Source organism: Sphaerodactylus townsendi, linkage group LG02, assembly GCF_021028975.2.
Source record: "Sphaerodactylus townsendi isolate TG3544 linkage group LG02, MPM_Stown_v2.3, whole genome shotgun sequence".
In the NCBI taxonomy this organism is placed as follows: domain Eukaryota; kingdom Metazoa; phylum Chordata; class Lepidosauria; order Squamata; family Sphaerodactylidae; genus Sphaerodactylus; species Sphaerodactylus townsendi.
The window spans coordinates 144,670,793-144,692,683 of NC_059426.1; the positions used below are offsets into that span (position 1 = coordinate 144,670,793).

General features: G+C 43.0%; 1 protein-coding gene across 14 annotated transcripts in view; it reads left to right on the plus strand.

Moving 5' to 3' along the window:
* Positions 1 to 5,839: 5,839 nt before the first annotated feature.
* Positions 5,840 to 21,891, plus strand: part of NRXN3 (neurexin 3) — a 1,536,364-nt gene continuing 1,520,312 nt past the window's right edge. For all 14 annotated transcript variants that reach the window (XR_007243535.1, XM_048485034.1, XM_048485036.1 and 11 more), the window contains exon 1: positions 5,840 to 6,071. The gene's annotated coding sequence lies outside the window, so the exon portion shown is untranslated. The remainder of the gene's footprint in view (positions 6,072 to 21,891) is intronic.

Below are 21,891 nucleotides of genomic sequence, written 5' to 3' on the forward strand. Positions count from 1 at the left end.
AGCAGAGGGTGCCTTGGTCAAAGGAAGGCAGGAAATCAGTGAAGCCAGTGAAGGTTACCTGGGGTCTATGTCTCTCACTGCATAGAATTTGACATCTTATTGAACCTCTACTCAGGAACCTTTAGCTCCCTTTCCTTTTTGCTCTCTATAGTCTGACCTAACAGCTGTAGCTTCTGCCTTACCAAGGGCTGTGATTCCCCTCTGAGACCCAGGATCTCCCTCTCCCTTCCCCACACTCCCTATTAGCAGGAAATTGGGTATGCACACTGTAGAATGAGCCATCTCTTCCGGACAATTTGGCCTCCCCCACCTCCTAGCAGTAGCCTAATCAGAGGAAGGAGTGCATGTTCTGCAAATCTCTTATGTGCAATTGAGCCTCCCCATCTCCTGCCACAGCCCCCTCTCTGCCTGCCACCCTGGGCACCTGACCCCTCACCCCCCTAGATCCAGCCTTGAAAATCTGGCAGAGTATAAATTCCCATTGAAATAGATGGCTGGCTTAAATTTTCACTTCATTCAGGCCTATTGTGCATCTTCCCAATGATGTTCAATTAGCCTAATAGTGTAACATATTGTGCTACATTATTGCATTTCTTTTTTCAGAACCCACAGTTGTTCACAAATTTGTTGCTATTTTTGAGAAATTTATCGGTGCCAAGTACATATACATTTTTCACTCTCAGAAATTTAAAGTCATGGATGTTCATTAGTTTCCAGCTTCTTTCTTTTTCAGTGAACAGGAAGGTTACAAGACTTTGAGAATGATCTGAAAAAGACACATACATCTCAATTTCTGAAACTGGGCAGGCCTGGATCCAGCTATTACCTGCGTGGGAAACTGTCAGGGAAACAGATTCCCTCTCTCCTCCCACTAGACTAGACCATGTATCCAGCATCTTCTCTCTGTCCACTTCTTGCTTCTGTACATTTGTTTAGCCCTTAAGATGCCACAGGATTGTTGGGGCAGATCCAAACAGAAGAAACGAGCAAATAAATCACCTGACTTCATATAGGTTTTGAGGGACAGAGCTTTCCTGTAAGGCTGGGTTTTTAATTGCAGACTATGACCCTTCTTTTTAATAAATTTTAAGCCTGTAAACATATCTCTGCATCTTCTGTCATTGGCAGGTGTCTCTTATGGGATAAATCACCAATGAGGCCACTTTGTGGTTTTCAGAGGCTCCACCCCTGGGAAAGCTTAGAAGAACTGCTTTGAAGTGTTATTTAGTGGAACTATGTGCCTGATGCATACCTCTGAGGCAACTGCACATCAGCGGTGGGTAAAATGATCAATAGAGTCTGTATATAGTAATTTTTATTTATTGAACAGTGTGAGAAATCCTTGATGACTTGAACAAAAAGGAAAGGGTCTTGGCTCTGTCTCGAGATTTAGAAAAGAGGGAACAGACAGCATGTTTCCATTTATCTACATGGTAAATGCTTGTCACTGTAGCATCTAAGGAGTGTACGCAGATTGCTGAAAAATATAGGACCTGTCTGTAAGAGACAGCCAATTTGTCATCAAGTTATAGTCAATTTTTGACTGTGAACCTTAAGTACAATACTGGGGTTTTTGTTTTGCTCTTTCTTAGGTACAGGCTCATAAGCAGTTAACTTCAACTTGATAAAGCTACAAGTCACAGTGGAGGTTAGTTCACACATGCAGGTGCACTGCTTGGAGTTACCAGTGCATCATTATCTATCACTTAATGACTTGTGGATGAATGTGTGAACTGATTCCATCCCTGAATGTGTGAACTGATTCCATCCCTAAGTAATACCTCTGAGCAGGGGTGTACCTCCCAGGGGGACATATGGGGACAAATGTCCCAGGCAGCCCCCATTTAGTCACATGAAGGGTAAAAAATCGGCCCCCACACACCTCCTCCTTCCCCCTGGATCCCGCGTGGCTGATGCTCTCTGTAGAAGGAAGAGTCCACCCCTCTGCAGATAGCACACTGGCCCAGCTGCACCAAGGACACTGCTGGGCCAACCCTGCTGCTGCCCCATCCATGCGCCTTCTGGGTGGCCCCACCAGGTGGCAGAGCAAGTTGGGAAGGTGAGTCCCACAGGCTCCTGGCCTTTGCTGGCCTCCAGCCCTCTCCTTGCCCCAGAGGCCACCTGGGGATGGGGCCAGAAAACTCAGTTCTTGACCTGGGCTCTATTTTCTGTCAATACACCACTACCTCTGAGCCAATACAAAAAAAAAACTTTTTGTGAACTTTGATCTGTAATTCACCGTTTCACACATACAAATCACCCACTGGTGTTGCATCCAGACTGGTGAATATGTACGTGTAAATTGTTCACAGATGGTGGACTCACTTAACATTTGCGGCACACAAATCTAGGGTGATTATAAACATCTAACCATACCAGGGATGTGCCAAACTGTCACTAGTAGAAAAATTTTGGTGGAAAGGTGGCTTGCAAGAGACACAAGATGCTTCCTGAACCTTCAGTTAATGTTCCTTTTTCAGTGCTGTCTGTTGCTGTAGTTAATTATAGCATCCACCCTTTCTTCTATTCCTTCACCACAATTTTTATTTATTTAGAAAATGTATATTCTGCCTCTCCAGTACGCTGCTTAAAGCAACTCACAACGTAAAAGCAAACATAATAAAATCATAACATTGACAACGTAAGAATTATCAATGAGAAAACAAATTGTTTTTAGGAGTCTTCAACTTTGCTGTACTGTTGTGGTCAATCCCATAGGGATTATGATGTCACAAAACTGCTTAGCCAATCAGAGTTTTCTACATGATGAACTGTGCAATCCTAAACAGATGGGGGTTTTTAATTCAGAGGGAAAAAAATCTCCCTAGTCTTATACATTCTAACGAGAGTATTATCTTGTAGCTTATGGGCTTCTTTTCTTCATGAACGGAGAGGGGTGGGGAGGCCTGTGCTGAAGACATAAAATTCTGCAAGCTGTTCTGCAAGCAACACCTGAAGAATTACATGTTATATGTGAGGTGGCACGAAGAGAAGCCTTTTCATATTAATGAGTTGTAATTAAGGTATTCTCCTTTATGCAGAAGTCATCCTTTCTAATTTCAGAGCCATTTACTCACAAGGGTACAAGGGGTGATACTGTTAAGAAGAAAGAACTTTTTGATCAATATTTTATGTAGTCACCTGACCTTTTAAAACAGATTCTGCCCATGTCTGAAACATAAGGCCTGAGCCCTAATATTTCTCTCCACACTAAGCCAACAACAATAGAGGCACCCTCAACTGTGACTTAACTGCGTCAAATGATGTCCAACGTGGTTTGTTGCTTGCCTGGTGCTTTGTACCTCTACAGTTTTTGGAATTTCAGCATGAAAACAAGTGTGATATATCAAGCCCCTGATGTGTCAGCACATCTATTTTATTTAGATATTTATACCCTGCTTTTCTAATAGGAGCCCCAACCCTGCTTTACCATTGCAGCAAAAACCGCATAAGGTAGGTTTGGCTCAGAGTGTGTGATTGACCCAAGGTCACCTACCAAGCTTCTGTTGACGGCTGGGGATTCCAGTTTGACACTACAACCACTGACTATACCATGCGGTCCTCTTGACTGGTAAGCTGCATTTGGTTTGGGGGAGTCCCAAGTTTTACAGGCTAACAGGATCTCTGACAATTGGGTAATTTCTAGCTTTTGTCCTTATGATACTCTCCTTTCACAGGATCATCATAATGGTTTTATTTAAATGAATGCCATAGCGATGGTGATGTAAGCCATAATAGCTGGCTCCTGTTTCCCCTGGAAGCTGAAAGGCAGTGGCTCTTGCCTGGGCCAGAAGGATAATTGGGAGCCTTCAGTGTGTCCTCAGGATAAAGGTGCTGCTGCAGGTGACCAAATTGTCTGAGGAGGGACCATGTAAGCCTACATAATTTTGCCTGCTGCTGATCATTCTCTTGCTGTCCTGTAGAACCAGGTCACGAGACTATAAGCTTTCTGGCATAGAAACATCTAAACATTTTGTTAAGATTTGATTAGAGCTCATAAGACCCCTGGGTACCACTGGGATACAACACAAGCATAAAAAGGGGGTCAAAAGACAGTCTGCGTGTTTTTTGCTGGATCAGGATCATGAGTTGGGATTCTAAATATCTAACTACAGCCACTGTGGAGCCCCAGTGAGCGTTAGACCAAAAATTTGGGAGATCTTCATCAAATCCCCCCAATCTGTTATGAAGCTCATCGGGTAATCTTAGGCCAGTCATTTTCTTTCAAGGATGCTTGGCAGGATTATTGTGAGAATAAAATGAGGTTGAGAGAATTACGCAGATTTCCTTCAGCGCTTAGAGGAAGGCTTTTGAACAATGTAAACGTGACTTGTGTGGTGTACTGAATGGAACTTCCTTGAGTCATGTGCCCCCCCCCCCTGCAATGGGACAAACTTTTGATCTGGAGGTAGAAATTGGGGTTAATTTTATGCTATTTTTATTGTTTTGTTTTTTATAATTTATTTAAAATGTTTTTATTTGGATTTTAAAATTGTTTTTACCCTCTGCAAGCTGCCTGGAGACTTTGGTGTGAAATGGGGTATAAATATTTATTAATAAGTAAATAAATTGCTTTTGAAATGGTCTTCGCCAATTGGCCTGAGCTGGGGCAGGAAAGTCTACACTTCAAAGAAAAAAACAAATCCCACTAGGCATATCCAAGTCTGTGGAATTGCCCGAAAAAGATTTTTGGGCCCCCGGATCTTATTTATAAATCTGGTATAATGAGCCCTGGGGATTCTAGGATACCATGGTATTTTACAACACCCCACCCCCCTCTTTAAATAATAGTAACAAGGATGACATATTAATTCATTATTATGTTGCAAGCTCGAAAACCCACACACTACGGCATTGAGGGCTTGTAGTTAGGGCAACTAATCGGAGCCAGGATGTGTGAAAATGAGCCGCTCCTGCTAAATTCCCAAGCCCCGGGGAAGTACAACCTGCATCGTGCTTCCCTTTTGCCATGACTCACAGCAGACACCAGCGTGGACGCAACCCTACGAAATAAGCACAGACATGCATATAGTGGAAAGAAAGGTGTTGGAGCCCATTTAACCCTTTTAAAAAATCGAATCCCTCTTAGAAAAAAAATTGGCAGAAAAGTCCCCGCCCCCCGTACGCGAAATGCTGCCGCGATGTATGTAGATTGCGAATTCGAAGCGCCTGCCATTCGCCCGCTGGAGTAAAACCCCTGGAATAAGTGGTGTGCCCCCCGCTTCGATCAATACAAAACCCAGACGTGGTCTTTGCGTGGGGGAGCACCGTGGGCCGCTTGAGGGAACAGACTTGCAGAACTTGACCAACACCACCAATGCTATTGCAAACAGGTCCAGCGCTTCCGACAAGGAGTAGAGCTCGTGGGGGATAAAGCAGAGCAAACATTTTTTTAAAAAAATTAAATCAAATCCTTGCATATCGTTTTCTTTACTTGTAGGGAACTCTGGCTCTGTAGAGCCCCTCCACACGATGCGAAGCTGTCCCGTCGCTTTTCGCTTACTTCTGGAGCGCCCACTTGGCTTCATCCCCCCGCAAACGAGACGCGGCTTTCCCCCGGAGCAGCAGCCAGCGCGCGTTATCTCCCTTTCCCAGGCGGTGGGTGCAGGGTGAGAAAAACCGGGGCCGGCGCGCACCTGCCTCTGAGTCATCCCGGGCTGGAGGATGTCCCCAGATTACATCTGCTCAGCTGCTTGGCGAGGGAGCTTCGGGAGGAGCGCGAGCCTGGCGAGCCGCCGCCTGTCTCTTTAAAGGCCGGGCCCCGCGCGCCGGGGAGGGCGGGGCCGCCTCTGGAGCGCGTGAAATTCCTGGGCTGCTCCGGCAGTCTCGGGCAGAGCGCGCCGCTCGACGCAGCTCCTCTCGCGCGCCACGCTCGGCCGGGGGAGAGGCGCGCCAAAGCTGCCCCCCGCAGCCCCCAGCCAGTCAGGAGCCCCTCAGCCCCCGCCCTCCGGCCCCCCACCCAGCCCCGCCACACCCTTCTGGAGGATTCACTCGGGATTCTTACCACCCCCCAAGAGGAAAACAGCCCCAAGAGTTGACTAAAGCACCCCAGTCTCTTCTCGACGACCCAGGTAAGGCTTGGGGGGGAGGGAATTGTTCTCCCTTTTTTTGGTGAAGAGAGGGTGAAGAAAGGAAAGCCCTGGATGGAATACAAACCTGCAAGTAAAGTGGTCGTGACCTGGTGGAAGACGCGGCTTGGAAGGTGTTGGGGCTGGAAGTTCGTCTCGCGGGAGAGCTTGCAAGAACGCCGGGCTTTTCATCCCCTAAAATAAAACTTGGCTCCCAAGAATCTCTGAGATGCTGAGAATTTTGACCGGTGTTTCTCCACCCACTCCCTCTTGCATTTTATTTTGTCTTCTTCCCACCAGAAAGTAAGATAGGTTTTTTCCCTTCTTTTTTTGGAAGCAGCACACCTGGTCCAAAGGTGAGAAGCGCAAACTCCAAGCCATGACAGATCAAAATACTTTTTAAAAAAAATTTTTTTTTAGGACCAGTTCTGTGAAGACTTAAACTTTTTAAGTATTTACATTAAAGAGAGGATGTGCTAGATGAGATGATGACAGGGTTCTGTTTTAAAGTCCGATGCATTTGAGAAGAAATGGGAATCTTCCTTCAGTCCCCCCATGGTATTTTTAAACAACGAGAAAAGAAAATAGGTGAAAGACATAAAGGTTTCCTTCCCTTTCTACATTGAGTCTATTACGGAAGAATATTCCTTCTCCTCCTTCCATTTGTTTATATTAATGATTTAGTACCGGTGTCTTGCCTGAAAACTTCTACTACAAGCAATTGCTGTGAGCTTCCAGGCAAAGAGTGACCTTAAAGGTTGATTTGATAATTTCTTAAATGTAAAAAAAACACAAAAAAGCAGTGTGCGAAATATCCTGTATCCATTTTTCTCTTCCCCCCCTCCAAATCTTTAATTGTCTAATTTTTAATGCATGAAGGACAGTGATGTAATTCCTTTTCCAAAGGGTTCGGGCTCTAGTGCTGTGCAGGTGACCTGGTCTATTGTTTACTTTTGCATTTATGAAAAAATGGTTTCCTTACATTTACCTCTTTTTTTTAAAAAAAAACGATTTTCCACCTAAATGTACCAATTCCTCCTTTTATTTTTCACAGTTTTGGTTATGGAACAAATAAAAAATTAGTAGGTAATAAGACACCCCTCCCCCCAAAAGAGAGAAAGAGTGTGTAAAAATACCCAAAGAATTTAAAATATGGAATTCATTTCTAAATGGCAGTCTTTTCGTAACCAAATCGCTTCCCTCTTCTTCCAGATCTGCAGTTTTGTTGAATTATGTTTAAAACCAAACAATTTTTAAATATTTCTTTGGTTCCAACCTTGGATTTTCCCAAAGCTCGACATTCAGCCATTCAAGAGAGACAGATATTTTCATGACCGCTGACTTGCACTTGTACCATGGTATATTTGAGAGACTGGTTTTTGCTGGAGTGATTTTTTAACTGGTCCAGCGAAAGTCAGGCTGAGAATGATCCTATCTAGGTGGAGAAAAGAAGACACCCAGAAGAGCTCGCTTGCTCGCTGTGTAGGGTCGGCCATTAATTCTACCAGAAGACGTAACAGTGCTGTAGCTCTTTCCAGTTTTTAAAATGCTCCATACGACTTAAGTTAGGCAAGTTGATCTAAAGGTTAGTGAGAATAGCCTTCTTTTTTTGGTGAGAGGTGGTTACCATCTTAGATTGCTTCCTTTTCATACGCATGGGCAGTGTTATTACGTGAACTGAAGCAAAATGTGTTCATCTGCTTGTCTCCCTTTTGCAAAATGCCCTGTCGTACTGGAAAGGGGAAAATAACTGGGTGTTGTATTGCCGAAAGCTTGGCGATGAAGAAAACAACTAGGGCTGCATTAATTGATTCCATGGAACATAAACGGTGTCATGCAGATGGGGATTTTCTCTTTTTTTGAGTGTCTCCTGGTGGGGTATGCAGCTTTGAGGGGAGAAAATTATACTTAATTATTCTTGTCTTAAAAATTAAAACAGAAAATGATTGGGAAAAAATGGCACCCCAGGTAGATAAATATATAAATAAATGGAACGGAGGCCGCTACATTTGATTTCATCATGCCAATAATGATGGCTTCTTGATAGAGCTGATATCCGATGATATCACTGTTCTCCATGGCTCTACGCTGGCCTCATTTTGCACTGCGTTCCCACTGAACATGTTGACATGCTGCTGCTTATATAAGGGCAAGAATGAATTCAAGCGGATTAGTACTTGGGATTTTGAGATCGGCTACCCAGATTGCGTTGTGGGTTTTTTTTCCAAAAAAATTATTCTCGTTTGTTTGTTTGTTACTGTACATTTATTTATTATCATTGTCGTTCTTGATGGTTGGGAAATGGAAGGAAAAGATGGGAGGGAATCGGAAAATCATGGTGCGTGTGGTGGGAGATTGTGGTGATGCGGGGAGCTGCTTTCTTCAATAATGCCAGTGATGTGTGCTCTTTATATTTTTAAATACCCTCCATTATCTCTAAAAACACATTATTCTTTAGGCCATTGCTGAAAAGAAATAATGGGAGGGGTTATCTTAGTAAGGGGGCTTGATCTGGGAGTCATTAGCCCCACTGCTGCAGAAGCAAGATATAAGAAATCCATCTGCACTAAAGCTTGAGGAGGGGTTGCTGAAGGGAAAAGAAGGTAGGATGCATAAAGGGGGGAAAGGACAGATTGCCAATTTTGGGATTAGAAGCAGAGAGCTGTTTATTTTTTTTAATAACCCTCTATTCTTTTTCTGCCATCCCCCTATTTTTCTGTCTGCACACCCTTTCTCCTCCTCCTCTCAGTTCTCCCCCCACCATGGGTAGACTTTTCGGCTCTTGACAAGAAAATTCTATGTTACCTCTTGATGGCTCTGCGGCTTTTTTTTCCGGCGTGTGTTTGTATGTGTGTGCATTGCAAAAGTGGCACAATGACCTTTGGTTCATGCCCCACGGATTCAGGCTCCCAATATGCGTGTGATCATGGATCGTACCAATATTCAGGCAATAGGCCATGGTTTAATTCCGTTTTCCCCTTTAAGTTAAAAGGTTGGGTTGGGAGTGGGTTGATAGACATTGGACAGGGCTAGAAAACACAGCAAATGCCAATTGCACCTCCATCCATTTTGCCGCTTGCTCTTGCTGTTCTATTTTTCCTGAGATGTTATGTTGCACAATATATGATTTGTGTGTTGGCGAAGGAGGGTGTGTGGTGAAGGCGGGGGGAGGTTCAAGAAGAGGAACAGTGTGTGTGCTTTTGTGTTATAAAGGAAACTGACTTGGTAATGGTAACGACATTTTTTGGTCAAATGAATGCTTGGTGATAATGATTCTGTTTAACCATCCGTCAAATACATGCTTGCGACACATTGGAATAAAGGTTACTCCAGGGAACTGTGGATGAGCCAGGCATGCTCTGGGGAGCATGCAGCCTGCAACACTGGAAAGGACGACATGCAGGCAGGCACCCAACGCTGTCCTTCCTTTGTAAAGGCCAGATGTGTGTCCAACCTGGAGGGCATTGCAATAGAAAGAGAGAGAGAGAGGGAAGCGTGGGTTGTGTCACAGCCAGGGACTGAGCAAGTGTGTCTTCAGGCCTGTCCTCCTGCACTGTCCCTCCCAATACGCAGCTTTTGATCAGACGTTATGGAAATGTCATTGTCCCCATGCAGTTTGGTGCCGAAGGCTGCACGCTCCGCTTGTGTAAAGCTGGAGGGCAACGAATCATGGGTGATATGGGTGTGTGTGTGTACATAGTGGGGGAAGCAGACTCACCTTCCACAGTTACAGTGTGCAGGAGGGAGATACAGCTTTTTGTGGCCCAAAGAACGCATTACAACCCCACCTCCTGAAATGCCGCTGAGGTTTTTTTTAAACTAACAGCTTTCCAGACTCAGTGATGTTGCATGGGCGAATTTTTGGTAGGTAGTGAGTGGAGAGCTTGCACGCAGGTGTGGGAAAGGACATGACAGCAAGCCTTTGCTGAACACAAAGAATTGCCAAATGTGTCGACAATTCTAAATCCCCTACTTTTCCCCCAGATCCTAAGGCCTGCTTCCCCGTACCTCAAGGGGAACATATTTTCTAGTTATGATCAGATAGGTGTCTGACAGTGCAGTTAGTGACTTGAATAGACATGATTTCTAATGCCTTCCCAGCAGTAGATTCTCCTTTGTTCATTGCGTTTGGATTGTATTGTTCAAAGTCTCTATGTTTTCTGCTTTCCTGGATGAGAACAACAAAGAACCAATGAAGGTGCTCAGGCTCTTAAGGTTTTCATCTGCCATTTGCTTTTCCTGTTCTTCTCTAAACTGACCTTGAGGGATTCTAACAAACAAGAGCCCAAGGAGTCATGATATGGGACTTAGAGAGCATACCGTTTGCACAGTCTTTGTGGAAGGATACAAGGAAATAGGGGATTCTTTACCTTTTGTCCGTCTCACAGCTAAACTGACCAAGTTTGTTCTTTCTTCCCCATTTAGCTGGCATATTCTTTGTTTTTGACAGATAGTGTGGGATTGCAGAAGAAGGACAGTGACAGTTAGGGGTTGACTAAACAACAGGCTGGGTTTAACATTTTTTTTTTTTTTTTTTTTTTTTTTTTTTTTTTTTTTTTTTTTTTTTTTTTTTTTTTTTTTTGTTGCTGTGTTCCACTATGGATTTAGGGTTATCCCTATGCTCACCCTTGAAATGATGATTTGTCAATAAACCTTTTAAAAACAGGGTTATATGAAGGGTCACAATTTTTTTCTGAACCCCCCTATAAAAACCCTCTAAAACCCCCAATTTAGGGAACAGAGCTCTGCCTGAACTGTGTCCATGTCCTGGACACAGGCTAGCTGAAAACAAATGTGTAATTGACATTCAACTAAAGATTTTCAATACGAAAATAGCAATTTCCCAAAAATTCGGTTCAACTCTAATGAATTTTCAAGTCTGTTTTGCACTGGGATGCAGGAGATGTCATGTCTTTGGACGAACCTAGTTTCATTATGAAATTGAAGTTCATGTCTCTCAGTTGGTTTGAAGTTTCTGCTGGATACGATTTTCCAGGTCCTGATCTCAAATAGTCCCATTAAAATTAATAGGACCTACTTCTGTTTAATGGGTTCAGCATTGGGGTGTATACCACTAAATGCCAATATTTAGGTAGGCGTGGGTCTGTTATTTGTGTGGTCTGTACCCAGCAAATGAGTTAAGAGCCTTGCAGTCTCTCTCACGTTAGATATAGCATAGCAGTAATCAGAATAGAGATTACACGTTCTGGTTTGTAGCATGGTCCAAAGCAACAACTTTACATTTTGTCCTTGATTCGTTACTCCATCACCTTTGAGATTTAAGTACTGGTCATTACGATAAATGTTTGATCTCCTTAATCTTCACTTCCCATTCTAGCAAGCAGTTCTGCATAGCCTGCTGCAATTAGGTATATATAAGTGGACGTTCGGGAGTTGGCAGAAGCACTGCATCAGGGGTAAGGAGTATTGGACCCAAAGCAGTGACCTAACCACAGCCAAGGTCGAAACAGAACTGGCTCATTTTTTTATAATCTCCCAAACGCTATCCAAACTCCTTGATACACTTAGTTATTTTTACCAGCAAAACTAAGTCACTCGAGGTCTCTAAAGGTCATCCCTGCTATAGCAAAATGGAACTTTATTTAAAATAAAATAAAAGACTCTTCAGAGGGCTTGTGCTGCTACTTAGTTTTTTATGCAAGAGCCTTTGCAGCTGAGTCTTGACCTGTAAGTGTGGCCTTTGGCTGCAACTCTTGGGGCATTTTTTGGGGAATAAACCCATTGAATAACAGAAGACTTACTTCTGAGTAGATCTGCTTGTATGTGTTTGTAATCTGTTTCCTAAATAGGTGAGGTAGACGTCCACTCTCTTTTGGGTGTTGTATTTTATATCTTGCATTAACTGGAACTTCTTACCTACTAGATTCAGTAGCGTTACAAGGAAAGCACAAATATTTTCTTGCAGACATGTTATAAAGAAAAAGAGTAGCTTATTTGCTGTCATGAGAGGTGAATGTGGGACTCCACATTGGTCTCCTTAGAAATAATTTACCTTTGAAAGTCTGTACCAAGAAAATATGTGTGAATTGTCCTGGCTCAACTTCTGTTTAGTAATAAATAACGTGAGTCAGCTTTTTATGGGCTTACCTTTTCAAGCTGCACATGGGAGAATATGTGTTTAAATATAGTCTGAGCCCAACTTGTTGATAAAGGGCAAAATAAAAGTTGAATTAATAATAAATAAATAAACCCCTGAGTAAACCACCAGGGAGACTCATGCTAACTTCGTCATGTTTCTGATTTTCTATATTAGGGGAAGAGTTTTGTTCCTTATGAGCCAAGTGTAGTTCCCTGCATGCCATCTGGAGTGGTCGTGTTCCGACACGGCTATGCTAAGTGATTGTTCAATGTGCTCTGAAACATTCAGCTTATCATGAATAAATGAAGCTTTTCAGTTATGTTTTTTTCAAAGTAGAAAACAGGAAAGAAGGAAGAGCTGGAACTAATCTTTATTAGGTGGTGACAGTCGGGGTTGTAGGGCACTGTTTGTGAATCCCATCCCTTTATGTTTCTCACTGTATATTTGTAATGCTACAGTTGTCCAATTCTTTCTGTTGTTGACATCAATACTTTTAAGATCGTTAATTATGAAATGCAGTTAGCAACTGGGGTACTCAAGAGCTGAGTGTTGGGGCCCCTTGAAGGTCTAGCACGGGGTAGGGAACCTGCGGCTCTCCAGATGTTCAGGAACTACAATTCCCATCAGCCCCTACCAGCATGGCCAATTGGCCATGCTGACAGAGGCTGATGGGAATTGTAGTTCCTGAACATCTGGAGAGCCGCAGGTTCCCTACCCCTGGTCTAGCACATTGCACACAAACACTGCATTTGCCTTGTGGGTGACCTGTCCCTAGAATAATGTGTGTGTTGGGTGGAGAGACAATTACAGGAGAGTGGGATGATGCAGTGTGACCTGATCATAGGCAGATCCTAAACATATTCCATCTCTTAGTGACTTTATAAATTGAGCCTTTTTACTTCCTTCCTTACAATTTATCCAAGGATATAGGGAACATCTCAGGAAGACCACTTCTGTGTTGCTCCATAGTACTTGGTCAAATGTCTCAATTTTCTCCTCTCATTAAAAGAGGAGGAGGTAGACTTGCTGCTTCTTATCCCTTCCTAATCACTGTGTCTACTTGGGGGTAGTATGGTTCAGATCCTGTCCTTTACTGGATTCCTTTTCAGTGTCCTTGGTGAGGAGAAAAGACTCATTCTGGAATGCAATCTGCCGGTGTCATTCCTGGCTTTCCTGCTGTCATCCATCATATCAAAGTAGCTAATTAACATCAGGAGCCTCTATCATTGCAACAAAGTGGTGTGGTATCCAAAGATGCTAATTTCTCTTTTGGTAACTAGCACAGTCTAACTTGTGTTGCAATGGAAGAAAGATCTTCCATTTTGTCTGCTCCATTGGGACTGGAATGTGTTATTTGTTTTGTAAGGAAGGGCATCCTCTTCCCAAATCATTCCTTGCAATACCCTTGGTGCTGCCACAGCATCTCTTACATCCAAACAGATTTGCAGCCGTAGGATGCAAATGGGAAAGTGGGCTAGAATAACAATTGGAGAATGGAGGTGGAGAGTGTAATTTTGGAACTTGCCATAAGCTGGGCCTACACAATCTGTGACCCACCAAGGCTAAACACAGCCCACTAACCATGAATGACAACCTGTCCACCAGCGGCTTGATAAATTTCATGCATTTTTCATCTACCAGCAACAGCAAAAACTGGGATGTTGTCAAGCTTCTTGTGGGCTGGTGAGTAGCTAGTGAGTTGTGCTCAGTTTGGTGAGTCACACTTAATGTAGTGAACCCATTAAGAGTTAGCTTGCCCTGTTACGGTAGAATCTGTAGCAAAATACTTCCACCTATGCCTGCCAAGTAGGATAGAAAATACTTTTGAAAATGTTTGTAGTGCTTTTTTCACAGTAGAAGAGCATTCACAGCAAGTTTGTGTCGTGAATTAATAGGCATGGTTCTAAAAACTCCTCTATACTTTCTTCTGAAGTTCTCTGAACAGCATTTGTCACTTTGCTGAAACTATTATTTCTGCTTCACTCTTGATTAATCTTGAGTTTCATCATTGGCTTAAATTCTTTTGTCAACATCTTAGCAAGAGCATCCCCCCAAATAGTCCAGTATGAACGTGATGGTCCTACAGACATGTGTTGGCTATGTTTCATTAGGTTTTGTCCTATTTTTTTTATTTGAGTATAAATTAAACAATTATTTAAGGTAGGGAATGCCACATATTTGGCAGTGAATGTGTTCAGTCATTGAATTTACCAGTTTAGTCCTTGTTGATCAGAAATGAGCCAATTAGATCAAATGTTTGTAAAACTGTGCATGCGCGAAAACATTGATAATCCAAACAGATGGCGGCCATTAACATCAATAAGGATGAATTTTTAATACAACTTTGGTTTATGACTTAAATGATCTGTGATTTAACTTCTGTTTAAGCAGTTGGCTACCAAATGAAGCAAAAGTGCAGCAAGGACGGTGACACCAGACTGTGAAAATGCACATGTGCAAAAAGCTCATTGTGCTGTACTTGTATTGCTAGGAAGTAATAATTGAGGCAACCTGCCAAACAACCATGAGTTTTAGCCAAACCATCAGGTGTTTGAGTATCCCTAATTACAATGGGAAATTTGCATGCCCTGCAAAAACAAAACGAATAGAAGGGAAAAAGTGAACTGATCACATGGATGTGGACTGATCAGCGATTTCCTTTCTAGAGTAGAGTTCTTATATAATCTCCAGTGGTCCAGGCTGGAATGGTCTTCATTGATGCGTTGCTGGTATTTTTGCTCTGAAGGGGAGGGACTTCCCCCCAGTCTTTGACTTTTGGCCGTGTATACAGTTTATATGTATGGTTACTGGCATTGCTTGCCAAAGAGCACTGCAACTCTTTTTTTCTCTTCAACTCCCCTTATTACCTTAGCAAGAGGAACCAGTGAAACTGGCCAGCAGACTGAACCAGGGGTGAGTTCACTTGTAACACAGTTGACACTCTCTCACAAGCTTCAAGAATGGCTGTGGAGAGTCCAGCCTTGGCTAGAAGCATCCCTATTTTCTCCAGTATTATGCAAGGGACTAGAGTGTCAACAACTACTGTGGTTACCTTTGCCTTCCTTCGCTGCAGCCCAAAAGCCTGCAAATGCAGTAGACGTGGCCAGAACCAAGAAATCAATGGGGCCATCTTCAAATGTGGAACTTCTTCCAGAGTCCTGGTAAGTTAGGCCTTCCAAGCCTCCAGTTGGGGTTGGAGATCCCCTATCTTCGGGTCCAGTTACCTAGTGGGAGATTTTTTTAAAAAAAATTTGACCTCAGGTACTTAATGGAAGTTTTTGGAAGTGACAAATCTATGGTTTTACCATAGAATTGCCAGCAATTCCTATAGTTGCTCATTAGTACTCATAGTAAGAACTTCTATTAAATACATAAGACCACATTTTAAAAAAATCTTTTCTGGGTTATCTCTAGGAATTTCTAGGAACTTTATAGTTTTCCTATGTGGCATTTCCAAATGGAAGAACTCCCTTACAAGGGATTTCTTTCCCATCTGGTTTTACCATAGAGTTTACTGTCATTCCAAAACAACTTTTGTCACTGCCAATAAAAACTTCCAATAAATACACAGGCTGTATTTTAAAACATTTTTCCAGCAACACTGCTTCCTCCAGCACTCATGCAAGTGGTCAGGCACTTCCTCGCAAACCCATGGTAAGGTTAGAGGTGGTGGTGGGGAAACAATCTTTATTTAAAAAGTCAGGAAATACAAAATAGTGGCATGGGTAGGTCTTTGAAACCACAAGCCCCTGGAGTAGGCTTACTAGACCTCCAGTTGTGGTGAGAGACCTCGTCTGGCAGGAGCCCCGTTGGCTGCTATAACTCTGACCAACAGTGGAAAAAATAAAACAAAAGTTTAATGTATTACATTACTATGCTGTTTTGGACAAAACCTGTAAATGATGTAGGATAGCTCTAGGATTTGTCACTTCTGGGTATTATAACATTGCTGATGTCATTCATGGCCCCTTTTCTCAGTCCTCTCACTGGCTTGGCATGGCAGCCCTACTACAGTTGATAGGCCTAGGCTTTCTCTCACTAGCCTTTGTTCATTGCCTTTGCCTCAGCCAGGAGCTAGTGCTTGACCTTCCTGAGGAGAATGCCCATTCTAACCTCTTGGTTTGGATCAAAGGTAAGATGCAGAAAAAGCTCCCAGTTTCTATGTTGACAGCCTTAGTAGGTTTCTAGAGACAATTCTTGGGCATTCAAGTAGAGGAATACATTCTTACAGCAGAATCTATTCCCCATGCATATCTGGGAGGAAGCAAGTGACCCTTCTTTGTCATGTCTCAAGAAAGTCAAAGAGCCACTGACTCATAAGGTATTTTCCAGAGGTTGTAATTCCTTAATGGATCAAGTCTCAGAGATTTCAGATCTTTCTGACTTATTTCCATTAAGGAGGCAGGTGAGCTCTCAGAGGAAGAAGAGCCCCTGGTCACCCTGATGCAAACATGCCTTTTTCTCCAGAAGTTGTTCCAAAATTCCTCCCAAGGTACTTCAGATTTTTCGGATTCCAGGTAGCAAGAGAGAGTCAAAGGAGCCTGCCCAAGTTGGCCAGGCAACTATCTTGTCTAAACTTTTACCAAATGGAGGTACCCCTAGAAAAGGATTTCGTCTCCTTTTGTTTTTGATAAAGTAATTGAATGAATGGGAGGCACTATTCTGTCTCAAAGCAACCATCCAATTATTTTGCTCTTCTGCTCTGTAGTTTCAGAAGCAGCAGAGCACTTCAAGCTTCCAGTAGTGGATACACTAGTGGTAAACCTGAGTTCCAATCTCTGATGGGCTGCCCAAAGATTCCTTTGACAAGATTAGATCAGAACTTAAGTAAAAATTTTGAGGCCTCCTTAGTAGCTCTGTAGGCTTCCTTGTCTGGTTTTTTCTTCTGTAGGGCTGTTCATCTCTTGGATATCTCTAAACAGCTGAAAGATGAACAGAAGACAATTTATTTAGCTGCAGTCCTCTTGGCTGATGCTTCCATTGACACCATTCAGCTGTCTGCTAGGGCCATGACATCAAAAATCACTGCCAGGCATAACACTTGTACGCAGCTGGAAAGTAGATCCAGCCTCACAAACTTTGGTAGCCAGTGCTTTGTTTAAGGGAATTAGTCTCTTCAGAACCAGCATTGACAAATACCTTGTTCAGGACAAAGAAGAAGGTGCTCCTGGTGTGGGAGAAGGAAGGTAAGCTAAGTAAAAGATTTCTGTTCCTTTCATGACTTTTGACAGAATTCCAGTTGATGACTTCAATAGGAAAATGGCAAGTAAAAGTGATAGGTAACTACACATCCTCCTGTAGCAACTCCTCTGGTCAACTCAATCCAGGAGGTAAGAAAGGTGCTTCAGCATGATTCCAAAAGTCCTGAGTTTTGCCTTGGCATAGGTAGATAATTTCTACTCCTTGTAGGCACCTGAAGACAATCCATCAACAATCAGTGGTTACTAGACAAATGGCTATGTCCTAAACCCGTGGTGGCGAACCTTTGGCACTCCAGATGTTATGGACTACAATTCCCATCATCCCCTTCCAGCATGGCCAATTGGCCATGCTGGAAGGAACATGATGAATTGTGATCCATAACATCTGAAGATAAGAGTTACGCTCCTCACTGTCCTAAACCTTCAGTTCATTTCCCCCCAGCAGGTTCATCTAAGTCCAGAAGCATTGTTGCCCAGACAGGCATTGTTTCTTCCTCCAAGCAATCCCTCTTGGAAACAGGGGTAATAGAGCTGGTCCCATAAGACATCAGGGATCTACTATAACTTCTTTGATTTTTGGAAAAAGAATGAAGATGGCTGCCTGATTCTGTACCTAGAATGGCTGAACCATAGAGTGAAGGGAAGGGAATTCAAGATTGAGACATTCAGATCCATAGTTCTGAAATCCAGAAAGGAGTTTCCTAGCCTCCATAGACCTGGAATAGACTTACCTTCACATTTCAATCCTCAAATCATACCAGAGATTTCTCTGGTTAGCCTGTGATAGGGATCATTTGCAGTACTGAGCTCTGCCCTTTGGTCTGAAAATGTACCAGATGTCTTCACCAGTGCTAGCCTTGCTTGTAGGTGTCCTAAGGATGCAAGGATGTCATCTATGTTGATATTTCCGTACATAGATGACATCCTCATCAGGATCTTTTCTCTTCAGCAGGACCTGAGGGATGTGGAGCAAATAATCTTGCACATGATGACCCATGGAGTTCTGTTCAACAGGGGAGAGAACTGCCTGGTACCTGCCTCACAGGTTATTCACATGGGATTCACCATAGACATTACACAGGATAGTCTTTCTATCACATGAGTAGCAGGGCATGATTTTATCTCTATTGCAAGCAGTCAGAAATCTCAGGTGGACATCATGACATTAGCGCCTTGGTATTCTTGTTCCCTGCTAGGATTTGGTCCTCTGGGTGAGATTTTACTCTTCTTCCAGCATGAGAAAGCTCTCTAGCAGCACTGGCTCATTTCAGTCTCAAGCTAGTTGCTTCAGGACCTCTAGTGGTGGCAGTCTCCAGACAAGCTGCAGATGGACTCTCCTCTCAGGGGACCAGTGAGAGTACTTGTCATGACAGGGATCACCCTTCAGAGATGGGGAGCATACTTACAGGGGGAGGATGCTCAGGAAACTTCACTGTTCATTCAAGCTAGAGGGAGCATCAGTCCTCTGGAGCTCAGAGTGATCAGATGGGGTCTTGTAGCCTTTCAAGCCTTCCTGGCAGGGAAGGAAGTGCTTATCTTCAGGGATAACACAATATAAAAATCCTACCTGCCAAGGTGATGCACAAAATCAAATTCTCTGTAGAAGCAGCTCAGATTCTCCTGTGGGCAGCAATGTACCTCAAGCCCTTCAAGTCGTTTCATGTGACCAACAGGTTCCCAATCTCCATGGAAGACCTGAGGGATCTTCTGTAATTACAATTGATCTTCAGATTACAGAGAAAGAAAAAGAATGGCTGCTCTGGATGGTGGTCTCCATGGCATCATACCTTGCTGAAGTCCTACCCGCAAATCTCCAGGAACTTCTTAGCCTGGAACTGGCAACTCTACTTGCCAGGATATCCAGTGTTATAGCAAACTTGCTCAGCTGGTTCCACCTGAAACACTTGGAATTAATGTTGAACCTGGAGATCTTTTGAGCTGCTTGCCGTAGTTTTTGAATTAATATCATCCTGATAGTTCTATGTTGACCCTACAGGGCATGGTTTCAAGACCTGGGATGGATGTAATGCAGGGACCCATGGTGTCTTCCAATTGGGAAGGAAATGTTCTCTCAGTGCCCCTTCTACATTCCCAATAAGAATTACTAAATCTCACATCCTGGAGGCTGAACAGCAGAAATTGAAGGAGATAGTCTACTCAGACCATGTTATCACAACTCTTGTGGCCTATAGGGAAGGTTCAACTAATAGGGTGTATAACAGCACATGGCATGTTTTTGTATCTTGGTGTGCAGGGAGGTATCTGGGCTCCTTTGAAGTTTAAGTTTCTGACCACCTCTTTTTCTCCTATCAGAATTGGACAAGGGTCTGAGTACAAGCAGCATGAACTGCCAAGTATCAGTCCTCACAGAAATAATGGGAGCCAAGAAGAGGTGAGGGGTTTCCCACCATCCTCAAGAGATTTCTTAGATGAGCCACCATGCTGAACCCCCTGGTGGCAAACAGGTTCCCCACTCAGCACCTAAATACAGTTCTTTCTGGGGCATCATTCAAACACATGGCAACATGTCCCTCATGGGACTCACTTTTGAAACCCTCCTTTTGGTGCACATCAGCTCAGCCCAGATGGTTTCAGAGATTCACACCTTTTCTGTGGATAAAGACCTCTGTATTTCCCTAATCGCAGGTTAATGCTCTGCATTCATCCATATAGTAAACTCAGCCTTCACAGATCTGAGGAAATGATACTTCTTGCCTTTGTCCTAACCTTAAACATCTACAAAGGAAGGGATCATCTGTAAGTCAGATACCATCATTGTTTCCTTGAAACCAGTGTTCCCCAACTTAGTACCTACCCAGCGTTTTCAGAAAATGGATGAGGCTAGTGTGGTTTTTGCCCAGCAGGGCTTCTGATAAGCCACTGGAGATCTAGCTGGCTGTGCAGATTTTTTAAAAGTTGCTTTGGCAGCAGCTGTCACCACTGTGTGACTGAAACTAAGCTATGTGTATGCAAGAAAATATTTTTAAAGTATCTGTTCATTTTAAAAGGCATTCTTTTAAACAGAGCTTCTGTCTGATATGTTGAAGTGACTATCAGAGTTATGCGTGATCATACTCCTTGAGGTTTTCTGGTTGGCTCCACCTCTTGTGGCACCCATTTTGTGGATGTGCCAACCATCCAATATCTGAATCCGAAATGTACCCATATGGTCAAAACAGTTGAGACTCCTGCTTTGGATAACTTTTCTTAAGAAACAGATCTGGTGGGCTGGTGAATCAGGGGATGTATTCCACAGGTGTATAAAGTTTGGGGCTGGAACTCCCATCTGAGGTTATCACTCACATATTGAGTGGGCAACTATCTGGGCAGCCTTCACTGTTTTCTCCTCTCTTGCAATAGTGTTTAGAACAACTACATGTTGGTACAGTGTGAGACGTTACATATTGATAAAGAGGCTTCTACTGATGATGCTTTTGGTAGGTGGATTCGACAGACTACTCTACCTAGTTGAAAGGTGTAGTTTCCCACTCTGAGATACCTTGCTTTTCTATATCCTGTTAGTTGAGACTGCCCCATTGGAGAATGGAAAGTTTGTTTGTTTATAGTGAATGTCCCTTCTTGGTGATTCTAGGGTGGGTCAGTTGAAGGTTTGCTTCTGGAAGAGAGTCTGAACACTTGGTAGCAGACTTAGTTCTGTTCTAGTTTTTCTTTGTTCTTGGCATCTTATAGGTGGTTAGGGTTTTTCATGTTTCTTATATTTCAGAAGAGCATCGCTATGGAACTGGTCTGGGAGATGGGAAGAGCCTTTAAAAAGACAAGTGACCCTGCTTGCCTCCAGGAGCTTTTCCTCCACCATAGGGTCACTAAAAAGGGAAATTTGTTGTAAGTGAGCAAACTCCACATTTTCAACAGTAACTGACCTTTGATCTTATGTATGCTAAAGGACAATTCTGTTAAAACACAAAATAAAAATATTGCCTAGCTGAATGAGTAGAACTGTACTTTCTTCCACCCATTTTATTTTTGCAGTTGAAGGGAATTCACAGACATTTTTGCAAGAGAAAGGAGGAGGTATGGGACAATGGCCATGGAGATACAATTTGATTTTCTGCTCCTTGTCTGTCACACGTAAACTTCGAGCAATTGGTTGTATTGTGCTCCAGCACTTGCAAACCCTTGAAAAACCAGGATTCTAACGTGTGGTTTGCAGTTCAGAAACAAGCTTTGATTTGTTAAAGTGATCAACTTCCTAAACTAAAAACTCTCCAGTTTGGCTATGTGCACATTGTAAGAAGAAAGAGAATGTATATCCTAGCGAACTTCAATTCATTTGTATTACAAAAGATGGTTGTTCATGGTTTTTGAATGCACCTGGTATAATGAGTGGTGTGGTATGACAGGATGTAATCATTTTAGATAGTGACAGAATGTGGTAAGATGTGTCTTGTGCTGTGTGCATGGCTAGTAGAAGACTGCTTCAAACAAACTGTAGATAGCATTGCCAGCCTCTAGATGGGGTTTGAAGATTTTTCAGAATTACAGCTGATCTCCAGACAGCAGA